The sequence below is a fragment of the Lactuca serriola genome, chromosome 7, assembly GCF_051521515.1.
Source record: "Lactuca serriola cultivar US96UC23 chromosome 7, Lser_US96UC23_V15, whole genome shotgun sequence".
Classification (NCBI taxonomy): Eukaryota; Viridiplantae; Streptophyta; class Magnoliopsida; order Asterales; family Asteraceae; genus Lactuca; species Lactuca serriola.
Window position 1 is genome coordinate 168,620,971 of NC_136414.1, and position 20,813 is coordinate 168,641,783.

Genomic DNA, 20,813 nt, shown 5'->3' on the forward strand with positions numbered 1-20,813 from the left:
ATTGGGTTTGCTCACCCTCACCCTCCAACACCTTCCTTTCTAACCCTAATCAGATCTAGGCTCAATTGTTGAGTTTTGAAGAATCTTATGGTGTTTTTGGCAACTTGAAGGAGAAGGAAGCTCATTTGTTGGATTGTTTCATCTTTCAAGCCTCACTATCATCAAGAACATTTTTGGAACTTTGTAAGTATTCAAGATCCAAACTTTAGTTGCATGCTCCTAGATCTTGGTTCCTTGTCCCTTATTCTTCATGTTGTGAGAGTTTGAAAGAATGGATTCCATAAAGTTTGCAACTTTATGGATCCTTTTAGTGTTATATGTTCTAGGTCTAAGGTTCTTTGAGATGTTTGGTCTCATACACAAGTTTGCACTCTTTTCTTCCATGATTTTGACCTAGTTTGGAAGGCACACACATTGGACATGCATGTCCATAAAGCATTGATTTGTATGGTGGGTTAGGAGTAGGAAACCCTTTATGGAAGTTATGAACTTGAGAATTTAAGGATTAAGTGCTTAACGGTTGACTTCATGCCTTAAGTTGCCATTAAGAACCTAAATGTAGAGATCTTGACTTATTCAGATGTCTAAGTGGATAAAGTTGGAAAATTTATCCATAAAGACCTTGGGAAGAATCACATCTGAGCTTTGGAGCTCATGGAATAGATAGAAAACAGCTTAATCCATTAAGATGTTGAGACTCAATCCCCATGCGACCGGATGGAAAGCTGACTGTTTAGTCTTTATTCTACCATGATGTGGCTAATGGGAGGCCACGAAGTGGTGACTCGCTAAAGACTTAGACAGTTAACTTTTCCCGTTAACTTTTTGGCTTGGTTTCCTTTTGGTTACTTTGCTAATTTTCGAAGGTGGACTAAGGGTTCACCTAGTATGGCTATTTAGGTGGAGCTTAGCACTTGCTTTTGACTATGAGAACCTGTTAGCTATTTACGACACTTTCGAGGAGAGTCCTCTCACTATACTACGCAGGATGCTATTTGTCTTTGTGATACTTGTATAGAAGACCATAGGGGTAGCACATGGCTACTGTGTGAAAGACCATGAGGGTAGCCCATGGAAATTTCATGAAAGACCATGGGGGTAACCAATGTCACTTGGATGTCAGATCATGGGGGTCCCTATGGCATTTAAAGGAAATATCATGGGGTAGCCCATGAAACTTGGATGTAAAACCATGGGGGTATCCCATGGTACTTCAGGAAAAAGACCATGGGTATGCTATGGAAAATGTATATATGGTATGTGGTATTTTAGGGGATTCACTAAGCTTTGTGCTTATAGTTTTATGTTTAAATGTTTTCAGGTACTTCCAGTTCCAAAGGGCAGAGTCCGACATGATTGCATCGCATCCACTAGAGGTTCCGCACTTTTGATTTTATGATTACTTAAATGATTTTGTAGAAACACTTTTGATACTTGAATACCTTTTGGGAGTAATGAAGGAATGTCTTGGTTGAATTCAAAATGAAATTTTTACTTGGTATTTTTGGGACATTACAAGTCGGTATCAGAGCCATGGTTTAAGGGATTCAGGCACACTCTCGAGTGTGTCTGAACTCAAACTAAGGAATTGATAATATTTTTGATCGAAAATAAAAATTATCTAAAAGATTTTTACAAAGAAAGGGGTGTGATGCGTGTAATCAGCAGAGCTCGAGTAAGTTAATCCCAAAATACCCATACATAATTGATATGTAATATGTGTTATAAAATGTTTGGCATGTGTTATAGAATGTTTTTTATGCTAGAAGTTAATATAAGGATGTACAGGGTTGTATGCTAGAATGCCTATTAGGAAAGATGCCTACTAGGAAGGATGCTTTCTGATGTTGTGTTGCATATAGAGTTTTACCGCTATAATGTTGCTTGCTTTGTGCTTTGTAGAAATCATATCGATGTGAGTTAACTATTAAATGAATACATTAAGTTACATGCCGCAAAGGTTAAATAATTTTAGAATGATTGATTCGGCCCTATTTCACAACTTTTCTCTAAGTCTAACCATTGTAGGGCTGGATCTTTTGGTCAAAAGATTATTTAAGTTTTGTTGCATGTAATTGTATTCATGAAATAGTTAGAAAGCATTAGTAGGAGTTTTCAATAGTTGATGGCAGGGTGAGGTGTGAACCTTAGGAGAGCCTAGGGAGTGCTTTAGTGCGAATGGTGCGCTGTTTAGTGGGTTTTGGGAGTATTATAATAAGGAGGTGACTTATAAGAACCGTGATGATTCTTGAGGAAAGTACAAATATGTGTGGAAGGTAGTATTGGGCCTGTACTACTAGAAGCACACGATCTGTACTCAAATGAAGGAAAGTCATGAGGATTCTAAGGAGCATATAGGATGAGGAATTCTTTGGGTATATTCTGATCGTTTATATGTTTACTTTTCAATATGCTGATGGTTATTTGACATGGTGGCGGTTCCCTGACATGTTGGCAGTTATGGTGATGGTTCTGGTTCCGGTTCAGGTGCTAGAACTGAACTGATAGATGAGCGGATTCTGGAGTTCATCTCGTCAGAGATCACCCATACTATTATGGAGCAGACTCCTGTGATCTTTGGTTCGATCAAGGAGGGAATCATGGAGATTTTAGATAAGTGTATGGGTGCCTTTCGTAATGAGATATTGGCTATTGTGGTTTTACACACTCTTACCTTTCGAGAGTTTCGTGCATGTAGGGATCCTGAGTTCTTCGTGAAGAAGGACTCAATTCTAGCAGGTAGTGGTTTACCAATATGATGAACACTTTTCAGATGAGCTTCTGCCCGGAGGAGTCGAAGGTCAAGTTTGATTCCTGTTTACTAAATGACAAAGCTCGTGATTGGTAGGAGGAGATAGATCTTGCTTTGGGACGAGATGTCATTGAGATGATGAGTTAGGATGATTTTGTGATCCAATTTTTGGAAGATTTTGCACCTGAAATTGAGGTGCAACAGTTCGAAAGGGAATTTCAAGGCCTTCGCTAGACAACCAAAACCGTGGAGAAGATTACCACCATGTTTAATGAGCGGGATTTTCTGGTGCAGTAGTATGTTACAGACAAGGAGATGAAGAAGACGAGATATCAAGATATGCTGATGGATGAAATTCATGAGTTTATGAACATATCTAGCCGCAGGACCGTGGAGGATATGATCACCAGAGCCTGGGAACGGGAGATTAATTTGGAGCTTCTAAGGAGGCGGAAGCCAGTTCAGACTCAAGTAACGGAGGGTTCATCAAAGAAGCCCAAGACTTTTTATTCTCGATCCAGAGGCTAGCAGGGTCGGAGATGTTACGACAAGTACTGGAAACCGCACAAATGAGTGCGTCGAGTGGCTGGTTCAGGCTGCTACAAGTATGGAAAGAATGGTTATATTACCAGGGATTGTTCCTAGGTATCGATTATGATTTGCTTCCATTGTAATCATACAGGACACAAGAAGGACGACTGTTCGATATTGACGAGAGGAGCAGTTGTAGCACCTGCCCCAACTACATTGAGGATCACTGATGACCGCCATGACAAGGCATAGGCTCAAGTGGTGAAAAGTCGAGTGTTTCAGCTATCGGCTGAGGAGGCCCGTGCAACACCTTTTGTGGTTACTGGTATGTATCTTCTTTGTACTCTTTACTACTTTCTTATTAGGCTTATGTGTTCTGTGTTATTATTTAGTGTAACACTCGTATTTCTAGCCTAGGCATTTATATTGAGGTGATAGTCTAGGTTAACCTTTGTAACTCATTTTGAAGAAATAAAAAGGAATTATGTGAATATTATGTGAAATATGTGTTTTATGCTTAATTATTAGGGCTTAATTAATTAAGAATAAAAAAGCATCAAAATTAAAGTGTGAGATAAGCCCGATATCTTTACATAAAGTTTTAGTGGTCGAAACAAGGATTTCAGGGATATAAAGAATACCAAAATCCGAGTTATAACGAAGAAGTTATGACCTGTCGAAGTTTCGCGACAAACCGGCACGAGGCCGAGTGTCGTAAAAAGTGAGTTTTTGATAAACTAATTTTTAGCCTTAGTGATCTAAACGAAAGTCGTAGTATTCGTTAAACCGAGAAGTTCGATAAAAAAACGCCCAAATCTGACTTCATATGAGGAAGTTATGATTTTTCGAAGTTTCAGCTTAGCAGTAGACAGTTAAAAACTCGAATTTTAGATCGAGTGATTTTAGCCGACACAACCTAAACGAGAATCGAAGGTCTCGTCATTAGTAGCACAACGGTAAAAAGTCTGACGAAAACGGACGTCGGATGAAGAAGTTATGAATTTTTAACGGATTTCCTGTCCTGGTCTGTTAAAAATAATAATAAAAAAATAAAGTCAAAATTAGCCGACGAAGTCTAAACGGAAGTTGTAGAGCGTAATTTTAGCTACGCGTTCATATAAAGAACATAAAAAACGGAGCTCGTATGCAAAAGTTATGGATTTTAGAAGTTTTGGCACGAAAATCGAGAAAATTCGTATAGTCACGAGTTGCCACGTCACCCTCGCTGAAAAAGTGCCACGTGTCCGAAATTTGGATGACTCATCCGAGATGCTGAGTCATACGAAGGGGTCCAGTGAGAATCCGACGTGTGTCCAGAATGTTGCTGAGTCATCTGACACGTGCCCCCTTTTCCTGGTGTCCGAACCCTCGTAGAAGCCACGAGCTTCCCTCATCGGATCCGGACTTCGGTCTAATCACAGGCCGCCAGCAGCTCCTTCGCATGCACAGCCACGTGCGAGCCCTCCCCTGCGAGCCTTCGGATCTTCGCCACCTGGAGGCTTCTCAGCCGTCCGATCAGAAGCTTCCCCCTATAAATAGAAGGGTGCGAACCCTCCCGGCTAGAATTTAGAAATTGCCACTTATAACCCATTTTCACTATTTTGGCTATTTTCACATCCCTCGAAGCCCCGATACTTATTCTAAAGCCCAGAATACACCACGAAGTGCCCGAGAAGCCCGGAAAATTTATATTTTCGGTTTCGAAGCCTGACCTTTGCAAAGCCCGGTTTCTCAATAAGACTCTCGGTTTTATTAGAAATGATCGTTTTAGGAAACGACTTGCTGCCCGATTATCATCAAATCATGTCAGTGTATAGTCACTTTCATTTTACACATAGATATGAAGTATTTACCTTACAATATGTGCTATGTGTAAATATATTAATTGTTTATTTGAGGTGACTGTTGAGTTGATGTTTTATACAAGTTTTAAACTGTATAAGTATTTTTATCTACAAATATGTTGGGTAAAGCATGAGTAGATAGTGATATGTGATAAAATAAAAGTGATGAGAGGCCTCGATGTGTTTTGAGATCCAGTCATCTAGCGGAGTTTGGATAACGACCACAGACTTTCGAGACACTCCAGTGGGAAACATTAGCAGGTCCGCAACCTGTAGGTGTTAATGAACTAAGAGTGTTCATTCGTTGTACTCCATCCCTCTCATGGTTGCCTTTAGGACATGTATGGCTGAGGAAACCCCTTAGCAGTAGTGTCCATCCCGATGATATTCTTTAGGCTAGGTCCCTTGTGATAAGTGTTTAGGGACGTAAGTGAGGATAACGAGAACGGGTAATCAGGGTTATTATTGATTGATGAACTTAGTAAGTTTATTATTATTGTGGGTTGAAAACCCTATATGCTAACCAGGCTCCCAAGCCTAACCCACTCAGTTTTTATGTTACAAGTAGTGGACCCCGAGCATAGTCGGAGGACGACGAGAGATTTTTGGATTATAGGCCAGTAGTTGTAAATAACTGTTGAAAGGCTTATAATGTCTTGTTTATGCTTTTGATCTGTATCGGAAAATGACATCCCGAGGTTTTGATATATATATATATATATATATATATATATATATACCTTCTTAAGGAAGTGTTTTGATAAACTTTTATCATATGTTGTTTGGGGACCAATTCCGAAACATCTTTTGAAAAGATTCCTCTGATTTTATTTTAAAAAGCATAAATTAAATCGGTCTTTTCTGGCCGAGAAATTAGGGAATGTCACATTTAGGGATGTTGCTGGTGAATGAATTATCATCTTTGGTTCTCTTTTATTCATGTGCACTCAGTAAGAGGTTTGGTGATGCTCCGGGAGAGTTAAACTATTTTTTGGATATGGAGATCAATGACGATCGTCCGATGAGAGTTCCGAGGGTTCATCGAGGTTGCATTCTTGAGATATTTGGGGAGAGCTATCTGATTGATCTGGTTCCTATTCCTTTATGTGAGACCAAGATTATTGTAGGTATCAATTGGCTGAGTCCCAATGGGGTTATGATTGATTTCGAGAACCATTTAGTGAGAATTTGAACTTCAAGTGGGGGAGAATTGGTTATTCACAGTGAGGGTGCTCAGTGTGGAATGACCATCTGTTCAGCTGCGAGAGGCGAGAAATACATTTAGCATGGATGTTTTGGATTTCTGGCCTATGTGACGGATATTTGAGTTGAGGAAAAGAAGATTGTTGATGATGTGCCCATTTTTGGGAGTAACCTGATTGTTTCTTGAGGATTTTTTGGGAGTACCTCTAAAGAGGCAGGTTGAGTTCCAGAATGATTTAATTTTGGGTGCGGCTCTAATAGCCAAAGCACCATATTGTTTAGCACCTCTAGAGATGCATGAATTGTCTACATAGCTGTAGGAGTTGTTAGACAAGGAGTTTATTAGACTGAGTAGTTCACCATGGGGAGCATTGATCTTGTTTATGAAGAAGAAGGATGGTTCTCACAGAATATGCATTGATTATCGGGAGTTGAACAAGTTGATAATGAAGAACTGTTACCGAATCCCAAGGATCGATGATTTGTTTGATCAACTTCAGGGTGCATCTTGGTTCTCAAAGATTGATTTGAGGTCAGGTTACCATCAAATGAGGGTCAGGGATGAGGACATACAGAAGACAACTTTCAGAACTCGTTATGGTCATTACAAATTTGTGGTGATTCCTTCTAGACTCACCAATGCCCCGACAATGTTCATGGACCTCAAGAACCAAGTGTGCAGACCAATGTTGGATCGATCTGTGATTGTGTTCATTGATGATATTTTGGTCTATTTTAAGAAGTAGCATGAGGATCACTTATGAGAGGTTCTAAAGATTTTGAGGAGGGAGAGGCTTTATGCTAAATGCTCCAAGTGTGAGTTCTAGTTCTGTGAGGTGTCGTTCCTGGGGCACCTGTCAACTAGAAGGGTATATCGGTCGATCCGTCCAAGATCGAGGTTGTGACGCAGTGGGAGGTTCCAAAGTTGCCATATAAGATTTGGAGTTTCCTAGGATGGGCAGAGTAATATTGGAGGTTCATTTAGGATTTCTCGAAGATTGTTGTTCCTCTGACTCATTTGACAAAGAAGACGGTTACTTTTCAGTGGGGGCCTAAGCAACAAGTGACATTTGAGACTCTGAGACAGAGGTTATGCAAGGTTCCTATTCTAACTCTATCAGAGGGTGTAGATGATTTTGTAGTTTACTATGATGCTTCGATCACAAGTTTGGGTGCAGTGCTTATGCATAGGGGTCATGTGATCACATACGCTTCGAGGAATTTGAAGCCTCATGAGGCGAATTATCATATGCATGACTTGGACTTACAGGCCATGGTTTTTGCTCTAAAGATGTGGCAACATTACTTATATGGGTTTCATTGTATCATTTACACAAACAAAAAGAGTTTGAGGCGCTTACTAAATCAACCAAATCTGAACATGAGGGAGCATAGGTGGCTCGACGTAGTGAAGGACTACATTTTCGAGATTATATACCACCCGAGAGTGCTAATGTGGTGGCCGATGTGCTGAGTCACAAGAAAAATGTTGTACCTATTCGAGTTTTATGTATGCGGATGACAATTGTTAGTCCACTTTAGGAGCGAATCAAAGGGGCTCAGGTTGAGTCTATGATAGAGGAGCATCAAAAGAGTGAGCGAATTGTAGGCCAAATCTCCTCTTTTTATTATGATAATCGACGTTTGTTGAATCTTCAAAGGGAATTTGGGTTCCATATCTGGGTGTGTCACGACAGACTTTGATGGAGGAGGCCCACAAATCGAAGGTTTCGATCTATCCGGGAGCGACGAAGATGTATTGGGATCTTAGACTTGATTATTAGTGGCCTACATGAAGAAGAATGTGGCTTGGTTTGTGGAGAGGCTCTTGACTTTCCAGAAAGTCAAGTACATCAGGGACCTCACAACAAGATCCAGTCATTCGATATTCCCATTTGGAAATGGGAACAAACCTCCATGAATTTCATTACCAAACTACCGAGGACGGTGTATGGTGTAGATTAGATTTGGGTCAACATGGATATATTGACCAAGTGCACACATTTTATACACATTCAGGAGACTATCTTTACGGATAAGTTAGCCGAGATCTACATTTGGGAGATGGTTGTGCGTTATGGGTACCAATATCAATGATTTTCAGATCATGATGTTTAATTTACCTCCAGGGTTTGGAGGAAATTCCATGAGGATTTGGGTACTCAGCTACATTTTAGCACAACATATCACCCCATACAGATGGTCAAAGTGAGCGGACTATAAAGACACTCAAGGATATGCCTCGGGCGTGCTTATTGGATTTTGGTAGGAGCTGGGATAGGTACCTTCCATTGACTGAATTCTCCGACAACAACAACTACCATGTCAGTATCGATCGACCTCCCTTTGATATTATTTAAGGGAGGAAATGTCGGACCCCGATTTGTTATGGTGAGGTCAAACATCAAGTTATAGGGAGTACTAAGGTAGTACCCAAGACTACTAAGTTCATCTAGTGGGTGCACGAGAGGCTGCAAAACCATGTAGAGTCGCTAGAAGAGTTACGATGACCGACAACATTCTGATCTCGAGTTTCAAGTCGGAGATTATGTACTCTTGAAGGTGTCACCTTGGAAATGTGTCATACGGTTCAGGAAATGGGGAAGGTTGGACCCCTAATTCACTGGTCCTTTCGGGGTCATCGCCCGAGTGGGCAAGGTTATGTATCCTTTTGATCTGCCCGACGATTTTAGTCAGATCCACAATACATATCATGTCTCTTAGCTACGGAAGTGCTTAGCTGATGATTCTATAGTGGTTCCTTTGGACGACATTCAGGTTGATGAGCAACTGAATTATATTGAGAGACTGATCATGATTATCGATAGGAAGACTGTTAACACGCCGTCGCACGTGTATTAAGAAAATAAATTATCACTGCTGGTAGCACTAAAAATATAGCACATGAAAGCAAGGTCGAATTGTCAGGGACACAACCTAATGGTCAATGCCATTTTCCATCAGGCACGATCTAGTCAAAAAACAAAAAATATAAAATGGGGGTTTTGATTAAAAACTAAAAACTACAAATGCAGTGATATCAAACTAAATGAAAATCAATAATAAAAACGGTTTCAGTTTTGCTGCGACTTTCCTAATCATGTAAACGATCCAGATCTGATTATTTAAGATGCATTCTATCTAAGTTGGTACTGAGAAAAACTAACAAGCTTAGTATAATCTATTTTACCTAAACTAGTTAACCAAAACAAGCTCTTTGAATTAACCCTAACTTTCTACTGTCTAATCAAACAAGCTCTTAATTAAGATCAGAAAAAGTTGCATTAAGTTCTTTGTAAAATTCCCAGCAATATCCAATACTTCTCATAGGCTCGGAAGCGTAAAGATATGATTTTTACAGTATATAATAAAGTCAAATCCCAAACACGAAACTAATTTATTACTTGTTACATATTACCAATTGAGAAGAGTAATTGCGTATTCTATAATTGATTAACTGGAATGATAAAACCCTAGCTAGGTGATCAGATTTACAAGAATCAAAATCAAATATTCATTAAGAACAAAACTGAAGAATCTAGATAGAAGCACAAATCAAAAACCAGATCTAATGATCAATCACATGAAAAGTACTCATCTTTGCAGAACTGAAAACTAAGGTTTTAGCCAGACATGGCTAAAATCTAATAAAAACAAATGAAAAGAGACATCAAACAACTAATCTTACTAATCTACTTGAAGGAGACGATCCACAGTCTTCAGATCTTCAAAAATCATTTAAATAGGAGAAGAAATGCCTCCAAAATCATATTTTCGTCATCTGGTACCTCTGGAATCGCCAACATAGGTTACTGGAAGGTTATGAGGATCTATTTATACATCTAGCAGCAAAAACGACGCGCATGCGATTGCATATAGACAACCTACGATCGCATGTATTACCGAAAACGTGTCACAGGCCTTTTAAATGAAGTATAAAACCATTTCGAGAAATTTTGGCCAACCTGCGATCGCATGGGCACAACCTGCAATCGCATGTTTTGAATTTTCACTCCTGGATGAAATTTTGGCACAAAAAAACATCGAAGACAAGCTGCGACCAAAGTTACAATCGCATAAAGACCCCATGCGATCGCATGAACCATATTTGCGATCACATGTTTTGCCTATGACGTCTGAAATTTTGTCTACTTTTCAGATTATTTTGAATCACGTGAATCAGAGTTATGTTCATAATATATGGTCAAAATACTGAAAGGGGGTCAAAGCTGTTAGCAACATCCTTTAACTTTAGATTGCATATTCTATCTTCGTGTGATCTGTTCGATCGAATGTTTATTGACTAAAACATCTTCCAATCATTCCTCCACATCCTTCATAAGTTCCAAGCTCTATTTTAAGCTCCAAACATGCATCCAACTGCTCCCAAAGCACTGATCCACTCGAACTATCTGAAATTGACATAAAAACATGAGCAATACGGGAATTCTAATGAAATACATGAGCTGAACATTATTTAAATAAATGACATGAAAATGTACAAAATATGATGCTAAAATGATAATAAAAACTACCCTATAAGATGCAAAAAATGGCATCTAATAAATCTCCCCAAGCTTAAACCTTACTTGCCTCAAGTAAGAGAAAGAATAAAACATTATAAACATATGGAAAGATGTAGATGACATAAAAGGGAACTTAGAATAAAAACTAAAATAAGATTAAGGAAACTAAAAATTTAAACTTTATCAAAACACTTCACTCTTTTTTTGTTCAAATGATCAGCTTTCACAACGAGGAAGCTCCAATGAAATCACTATCTAGACAACAGTGTCAATACTTTATATTAACGATTCAAATTTCATATTTAATAAGTCAAACCAAGCTTGAGCAAATAATTTTTACGCGGAATTAAATTTGTGAAAACAGTGTATTTTTAAAAATAATTTCACGAAAATTCGTTTATAAAAACTTAGTTTGACCAACCCTTCCTTTTTTTGCGAACTTATCTAGTAAACACGGTAAGCTCCATTATGGACAAAAAATCCAAGCTTACCCCTATGATTCCACTATCGAGGGATCAATCTCATTATACCACATATCTTTTTTTTGTCTTGATCAACTCTTCAGATTTAACCTGCTTGCTTCTTGATTTCGACTTGAACTTGACTTAGATTTGACTTTGAACTGCAGATTTCTTCAGTTTTCTTGATGTACCATTTCTAACACACATATATAATTTATATATATATATATATATATATATATATATATATATATATATATTGACTAGGCAAGCATTTTACTTTGAGGCCCACCATATCATTAATACTTCAAAAATGATAATAAATTGTGGGTATAACAAGAGTTCCGTCCTAACCCCAAAAGATGCAGAAACTATAGGGTTCAGTACTTCAAGGAATGATAAGGGTTATCCAATCTAGGTTCTTTTTAAGGTATCTAATGAAATTATTTTCAAAACACTGTTCATTTTTCATCCCACACTTCCATTGTAAAAATTATTTGACTCTTATGTTGGTTCATATTGAAAACATTTAAAGCACTTGAAAAGATAATTTTTGAAATTGATTGTAATGAGACTGTTATTTTTGGTAACTATCACACTTCATCTTAACAGAGTTATCGAATGTAATATATATATATATATATATATATATATATATATATATATATATCCTCGTCTCATGTAAATTGTTTCAATTTTTTTTTAATTTGATTTTTTTGATATGCAGAGAATAAAAAATAACTAGAAATAAAAATCCTTTTGGGTTTTTTTATGAATGTAGAAAAATAAAAAGAGAAATATAAAATATTTTGGATTTTTTTAAATATTTTATATGCAAATGCAAAAAGAAAATGAAAATTTGAAAAATTTAACTATAAAAACTTAGAAAATTAAAATTTTAAACAAAAATGCAAAATTTTCATACTAACCCCCTCTCCAAGCTTAAAATGGTGCATTGTCCTCAATGCTTAGAAAGGAATGAACATCTTAATAAATAATATAAGGGAAAAAAGGTGCAGGTATGAATGAATGTACCTAATAAATTGGTAGAAATTTGATTTTGACTTCAATGTGGCGAAAAATATGAATTTCAGTGACTTTGAAGATCCTCTGATTTCCCAAATCTTGTTTGGAACTGCGACCATCTCTTTATTGAAAGCATAAAAACTAAAAACTACTCATCGGGTTGCCTCCCGGAAAGCCGCCCATTTTTAAAGTTGTTGGCTTGAGTTGGCCCAACCAGATTTATGAACTGGTGTGGTTGGACTTCCTTGAAGCTCAACTCTTTTTCTTGTGATTATAAATCCCTTCAAATATGGCAGAATTTTGGGATCTGATACTTGTACATCAACTGGGAAAAACTCATGATCTTTATCAAATAACTCAAATTTTAGATTTTTGAGCCTTTTTCTTTTTCCGTCTTCTTGACAGAACCTAACTTCTTCTTTTTCTGAATTTTCTTTTTCAGCTTCGTGTTAGAAATCACCTTTTTCTTATCCTCCCCAAGCTTATCTTTTTTTATCAACTTTGTACCAACTCCTCCAGCAAAAATCACATTCTCTTTCACCTCCCTAAGTTTATCTCGTTTCAGCTCCTTTGATGTATCATCACATAATTTTCTGTCTAAAAATAACCCCAAAAGCATTAGAAAACTCACAGCAGTCCTTAGACGAAGGACTGCCGGTTCCCAAAAAATTAATAAAAGCATTATCAGAAGGAAAACCATCATCATTCATTTTAAAGTTAACTACTTCCTCGTCAAACTCCATTGAAATTGTGCCATTAAAAACATCTATTATTGTTTTTGAAGTTTTCATAAATGGTCTTCCTAAAATAATTGTGTTTGTATCTGAAGTGTCCAAGTTTCTCATGTCTAATATATAAAACTCAGCAGGAAAAATAAGCTCACCCACTTGGACAAGAACATCCTCAAGCACACCTTTTGGGTGTACTGTCGAGTGGTCAGTCAACTGCATAATTGTCTCGGTCTTTTGTAAAGTTCTCATTTATAATTTTTCAAAAACACAATAGGGAAGGACATTGACTGAAGCTCCTAAATTATACCTGACAATGGGGCGGGTTTGGAGCGAATCAACCTTGATCCATGTCACACCCCCAAACCGGAACGGCGGAAACGTTCGGGGGCGGATGACTTCATGTAGTACCGTAACAATTATTTACATAGTAAAGAAAGCAATATAACCATCATATATATAATTGAAAGTTTACATTTGTTAAAAGATACATGTTCAAAACCAATTACAATATGATGCCAAAATATGAAGTTAAACTGGCGACGCTGCGTCCCTTCTTCAAAAGCTGTTTGTTACCTGTTATTACTGAATCCCTGGAACATACAAGTAGTTTTGAAAGAGTAGATCAACATTTAAGCTGGTGAGTTTCATAAGTATTAAATGAAAATATTTGTATGAACTAAAATGAAATGGTTTGTTTTTGTTTGTTTCTTCCTAGAAAATCTCATATTTTCTACTGATATAAATGTAGCCTTCTATCAAGACCAATTTTTGTTTCTAGAAAGTTATGTTTTTCCGTATGTGGGAGGCAGTTTAGAAGTTCCAAAACTACAACACAAGAATGTTTTTCATGCCTATACCTATTATAGTGTTTCTAGTATGTAAAAGTTCGTGATGTTCTCGTAAAACTATACCTATTATAGTTTTCTAAAAGTGTGTCTCGTTTGTATAGTAAACCCTAGTGAAATGCTCACTTGTTATGAAAGTATAACTTTTGTAGTGCCAAAAATGGACACATATACATACAGTACAACCAGAGTGATTGATTTATATATATATATATATATATATATATATATATATATATATATATAACAACATTTTTCGTTTCAAAAGACAAGATGTTATCGTGATATATTTTGCATACGAAAGTTTCCCTAATATAGTTATAAATCACATATGATTCCATTGATAAAAAGTGTATAGTGAAACTTTATATAACACACGATAATAATCGTGTGTTTTACTTGTATTCCCCCCTTAAAATCATATAAAAGCATTTATAAAACATTTAAAAGTGTGGATTATAGGGGTATGAACTCACTTGAAAGATCGGAGAAGGCGAGATGAAAACCGAGCAGAACTTCGACTCGAGAAAGCGGATTTTCTTGGGATTCTCGGGAATCTCGGGAGCACAAACGACCTTCGGGACTTGGGCAAGGAAACCGGAGCTTCGGGATATCACGTGCACGGAAAACGAGGTAATAACACAAGAAAGATTAGAGGAATTGGCCATTTTCTTCGGAACCCTCGCATCCCTTTTATAGGGGCTGGGAATCGCCTCGGTATGCTGGGCGTACGCGTGCGTCATGCGTGACCGCATCCTCGACTGCTTTGGAACTTCGGATGGGACGGGGCATAGCCTCGCATAGGGGCGACGTGGACGATCCGAGGCCTAGACCTCGAGTACGCTGGGCGTAACTCGGATCGGCCTGGTGACTCCTCCTTCGGATAATACCGAAATTTTGATTTAAAATTTATATTTTTATTATTTAATAAACTTCAAAAATTCATATCTTCTTCATACGAACTCCGTTTTCTATGTTTTTATATCCACGCGTAGGTGAGACTACGCTCTACAACTTTCGTTTAGACTCCATCGGCAAATTTTGAAATTATTTTTATTATTTATTTTTAAAAGGTCGTGGTAAGAAAATTTCATTAGAAATTCATAACTTCATTAACCGACGTCTGTTTTTGCCAGACTTTTTACCGTTGAAAAACCATTGTCGAGACCTTCGATTCTCATTTAGGTCATTCCGGCCAAAAGTCGCTCGATCTCCGTTTCGAGTTTTTAGCTGTCTGTCGCTAAGCCGAACTTGGAAAATCATAACTTCCTTATACGAAGTCAGATTTGGGCGTTCTTTTTACGTACGATCACGGTTTAATGAAATCTAACATAGTAGGTAATTAATTAGAGACTTTTGGACATTTTATTTTCGAAGTTAATTTCATTATATCAAAAGTGGTTACAATACTTGACTTTTTAGGTGATTACATAGAGTTGAAATATCAGGTTGTCACATCATCCCCACGTTAGAGGGAATTTCGTCCCGAAATTTAAAGTAAGAAAGATACTTGGAAATCAGAGAAAAAGATGAGGGTACTTTTGTTTTATCTGAACTTCGCGTTCCCATGTGAATTCAGGTCCTCGCTTGGCGTTCCAGCGAACCTTCACGATGGGTATGCGACTTTGTTTCGTTTGTTTGACCTCTCGGTCCATGAGTTCTACCGGTTCTTCCACAAAGTTGAGGCTCTCGTTGATCTCGATCTCGTCGAGTGGAATAACAAGAGTCTCATCGGACAGACACTTTTTCAAGTTCAAGACGTGGAAGGTTGGATGTATGTTACTAAGTTCACGTGGTAGATTGAGTTTGTAAGCTATAGGGCCGATTCTGGCGAGAATCTCGAAAGGCCCTACGTATCTTGGATTTAGCTGTCCACGCTTTCCAAAGCATATCAAGCCTTTCCATGGTGAGACCTTCAATAGAACGCGGTCTCCTACCTAGAATTCTAAAGGTTTCCTCCTTTGGTCAGCGTAGCTTTTCTGTTGGTCTCTAGAGGCTTTTAACCGGTCACGAATCTGAACAATCTTCTCTGTCGTTTCTCGTATGATTTTCGGACCGGTGAGAGCGCTTTTAGGAATTCATCCATTAGCTAACTGTGTGTCGCCAACTTCAGCCCATCACAGAGGGGACCTGCACTTACGGCCATAGAGGGCTTCAAATGGAGCAGCCTTTATGCTCGTATGATAACTATTGTTGTATGAAAATTCGACAAGGGGTAAATGGATATCCCATGCCTTTCCAAAGTCAAGCACACAGGCTCTCAACATATCTTCCAAAGTTTGTATCGTTCTCTCACTTGCCCGTCTGTTTGTGGATGGTAGGCTGTAATCATGTCCAACCTAGTCCCTAGGAAATTTTGTAGTGACTGCTAGAACCTTGACGTGAATCTACTATCTCTATCGGAGATAATGGATATTGGAACACCTTGCAGTCGTAATATTTCCCTTATGTAAGTTCTTATAAGCCTTTCCATCTTGTCAGTCTCCTTGATTGGTAGAAATTGCGCGGATTTGTTCAATCTGTCGACGATGACCCATATGGTATCGAGTCCACCCATTGTCTTGGATAACTTGGTTATGAAGTCCATAGTAATTCGTTCCCATTTCCATTCCGGTATCTCCGGTTGTTGTAGTAATCCTGAAGGTTTCTGATACTCGACCTTAACCTTAGCATAAGTAAGGCATTTACTTACGAAGTTAGCAATTTTTGCTTTCATGTTAGGCCACCAGTACAGTTTCTTAAGATCCAGATACATTTTATCGGAACCTGGGTGAACGGAATATCTCATGTTGTGTGCTTCGGTCATGACCACGTCTCTGAAGCCACCATGTTTCGGTGTCCAGATACGGTCCATGAGATAATATGCTCCGCCACCCTTGATTTCTAGATTCTTTTCCATTCCTCTTAGGGATTCACCAGTTACATTTTCAGGTTGCAAAGCTTCCAGTTTTTCCTCCTTAATTTGTTTGGATAAGTGGGAATGGATAATTATTTTCAGAGATTTGACTCTCCGACCAGTGTATTCTTTTCGACTGAGGGCGTCAGCTACTACATTGGCCTTGCCAGGATGATAATGAATTTCGCATTCGTAGTCATTAAGTAGCTCGACCCATCTTCGTTGTCGCATGTTGAGCTCCTTCTGATCGAAAATGTGTTGAAGGCTCTTGTGGTCGGTGAAAATAGTACTCTTTGTTCCGTATAGGTAGTGTCTCCAGATCTTCAGAGCAAATACTACTACTCCTAACTCAAGATCGTGTGTTGTATAGTTTACATCATGTATCTTAAGCTGACGGGAGGCATAGGCAATAACCTTCCCTCTTTGCATAAGAACACAACCAAGTCCTTGATTTGATGCATCGCAATACACTACGAAATCTTCTATCCCTTCGGGGAGAGATAGTATCGGTGCGGTGCACAAGGCCTGTTTCAGTGTTTGGAACGCCTTCTCTTGTTTTGCTTCCCAGTCAAAGGCCACGCCTTTCTGGGTTAATGTAGTAAGAGGTTTCGCAATGCTAGAGAAGTTCTTTATGAATCTGCGATAGTAGCCAGCGAGACCTAGATATTGACGAATTTTTGTAGGCGTCTTTGTTGTCGACCAGTTCTTAATGGCCTTACTTTTGGAGGGGTCCACGTGTATCCCCTTTTCGCTAACAACGTGGCCCAAAAATTCGACTCTTCGAATCCAAAATTCGCATTTAGAGAACTTCACATAGAGCTTCTCCGATCGTAATGTTTCTAAGACTTTTCGTAGGTGCTGACTATGCTCTTCCTTACTTCGGGAGTAGATAAGTATATCATCGATGAAGACGATGAAGAACTGATCCAAGTAAGGACGGCACACCCTATTCATTAGGTCCATGAATACCATTGGTGCGTTGGTTAATCCGAACGACATCACTACAAATTCGTACTGTCCATAACGAGTTCGGAAGGCTGTCTTGGGAATATCCTCCTCTAGTACTCGTAATTGGTGATATATGGATCGTAGATCTATCTGCGAGAAGTAGTTTACTCCTTGAAGCTGATCAAATAGGTCGTCAATGCGGGGCAGAGGGTAACGATTTTTGACGGTAAGCTTATTCAGTTCTCTGTAGTCAATGCACATACGGAACGATCTGTCTTTCTTCTTTACAAACAAGACCGGTGCTCCCCAAGGTGAGAAGCTTGGTCTAATGAATCCTTTTTGATGGAGTTCGTTAAGCTGACTGGAAAGTTCTTGCATCTCTGCTGGTGCCAGACGATAAGGCGATTTTGCTACTGGGGTAGCCCCTGGAACTAAGTCGATTCTAAACTCGACTTGACGTTGCGGTGGTAATCCCGGTAGTTCTTCTGGAAAGATATTGGGAAAGTCGCGTACTTCTGGAATGCTCTTAATGTCCTTTACTTCCTGACTTTTATCGACGATGTGTGCAAGAAATGCATGATAATCCTTCCGCAAACACTTTCGAGCTTGGATGCACAAAATGATGCGAAGGTTTGTACTTGATTTGTCGCCGTAAATCACTAATGTTTCATCGTTAGGGAGATTAAGACGAACTGCTTTTTCAAATCACATGATGTCGGCGCGAAGAAGACTTAACCAATCCATGCCGACTATGACGTCGAAACTTTTAATTTGGACCGGCATGAGGTTGATTGGGAAAGAATGACCGTCTAAAGTTAATGTACAACTCATGTATATGCAGTTAGTGTTTTACGTTTTTCCGTTTTTCCGTTTTCCATTTCTATAGTGAATGATTTTTCTAACATGCTAGGTTTATGTTTAAGTAAGTGAATAAAGTTTTGGCTCACGAAGCTTCTCTCTGCTCCACTATCGAATAGTATGCATGCATATGAATTATCGAGAAGAAACGTACCAACAACTACTGTAGGATCAACTACTGCTTCTTCGTGGCCTATAGCCAAAATTCGTCCCACTCCGCCGGTATTCGCTGCCTTCGGGCAGTTTCTTTTGTAGTGGCCCACCTCGTCACAACCGTAGCAAGCTTGGCCTACACCAATGTTGGGAACTCGAGTGATCGGCTTTACGGGGGCCTTGCAGAAATGGACAGTGTGTCCCTTTCTGTTGCAGTTGGAGCACTACATTTCCCGACAAGGTCCATGGTGGTGGTAAGTGCATTTGGTGCACTTTGGAAGGTTACCCACATAAGGATTTGTTGGGTAGAGATTTATAGGAACGGTAGTAGGTACAGTAGCATCATTCACTGTAACTAGTTGTTGTTTCTTCGAGGATTCTTGGGAAGACCCACCCTTCCCCTTATTCCATCCTATCTTCTTGTTATTGTTGTTGTTGTTTCCCTTTTGTGGTTCTGGTACAGAAATTGTTGAGTTCTGATGACTTCCGTGATCAATAAGAGATTGTGCCAGCTCTTTGGCACTTTTGAAAGTGTCAGGTTTTGAAGCTAACACGCTTGACTGAATTTGGGGCGACAGTCCCAAAATGTATCTCTCTATTTTCTTGCTCTCAGGAGCAATCATATATGGGCAAAGGATTGCCAGATCGCAGAATCTGTTGGTATAAGTTGCTATGTCGGTACCAATCATTCCAAGAGTCTAGAGTTCGTGCTCGAGTTTTTGAATCTCTCCTCGTGGACAGTACTCTCTCATCAGCATGATTTTTAAGCTCTCCCAGCTTATTGAATTCGCCACTATCAGAGTAAGTACCTTAACGTGGCCATTCCACCAAGTTAAAGCTCTATCAGTAAGCGTGTAAGTTGCAAACTTGACTTTGCTGTGCTCGGGACAGGAGCAGAATTCAAAGACTGATTCTGTCCTTTCGATCCACTGCTTCAAAATCATCACACCACCAGTTCCATTAAACATCCGGGGTTTGACATTCGTAAAGTCTTTCTAGGTGCACTCTCGGGGTTGCCCACAAGTCTCACCATGGTTGGAAGGAAGTGTGCCAATTCCCGAACCAGTAGTAACAAGGGTATTGATTTGTGACATGGCAGCCGCCACAGCTGCTGTGACTGCTGCTTGGAACATGGCAGCATCAAATTAAGGAGGTGGAGGCGGTGGTGGTATAGGTGCTTCCCCACCGTTGTTTCGTCTCGGGTTTCTACGCGAAGGGATCCTTCAACTATAGGTTGAGAAGATAAAGATAAGAATTCCATAGCATAGAAAATGAATGTGTCTCATGAACTAAATCGCTATATTTCAACAACAGATGATAGTATGAGTCTCAAAGATAGAAGAATGAAAGTTATTCGTAAATCCGAATATATGAAACAAGCGTATGGTTTCTCCATAATATTTTGAGGATGGAACGAAATACTCAACGTAGTAATAATAGCGTGCCAATTATATTAATATAATAGTTGATACAACGATCACGAAAATTTGACCCCTATAAGGGTCTCCGGTTACAAAGTTTAAGAAAAATGAAACTTTTAGCCGAGGTCCTAACTTATAACAAAATTTGGGATTTTGGCAAGCACTACTTGCGACGTAGGTTGCGCTTGGAGCTTGACTCCGCATCCGATTGCTTTGATTCCATAAGACGCCTATCGAAGGCGGCTTGTTGTTCCCTCAATTTGGAGAGGGCTGTAATCATTTGCGCTTGGAATGCTTAGGTTTGGAGTTGGGCATTGTCCTGAGCTCTGTCCAGCCTACGGATGTCGGAAGTGTGAACCTGTACTTCCACGTTGACTTCCCGAATCCGGCTAGCTTGAACTCCGGATTGGTAGGACTGGTTGGCTAATTTGCCACCCATGACTGGGAGTACTCGATCGGCTGAACCTCCGCCGCGAACATCGTAGAAGTCTCGACACATGCCGTAGGGAGGGCGTAGACTTTGTTGTGGCTCCAATGGTGGAGGTGACTTCCCCAAACGGGAGTCGATCCTTGAAAGTTTCTTATGAAGACGGGAGGTTGTGCGGGTGGTGGGTTGAT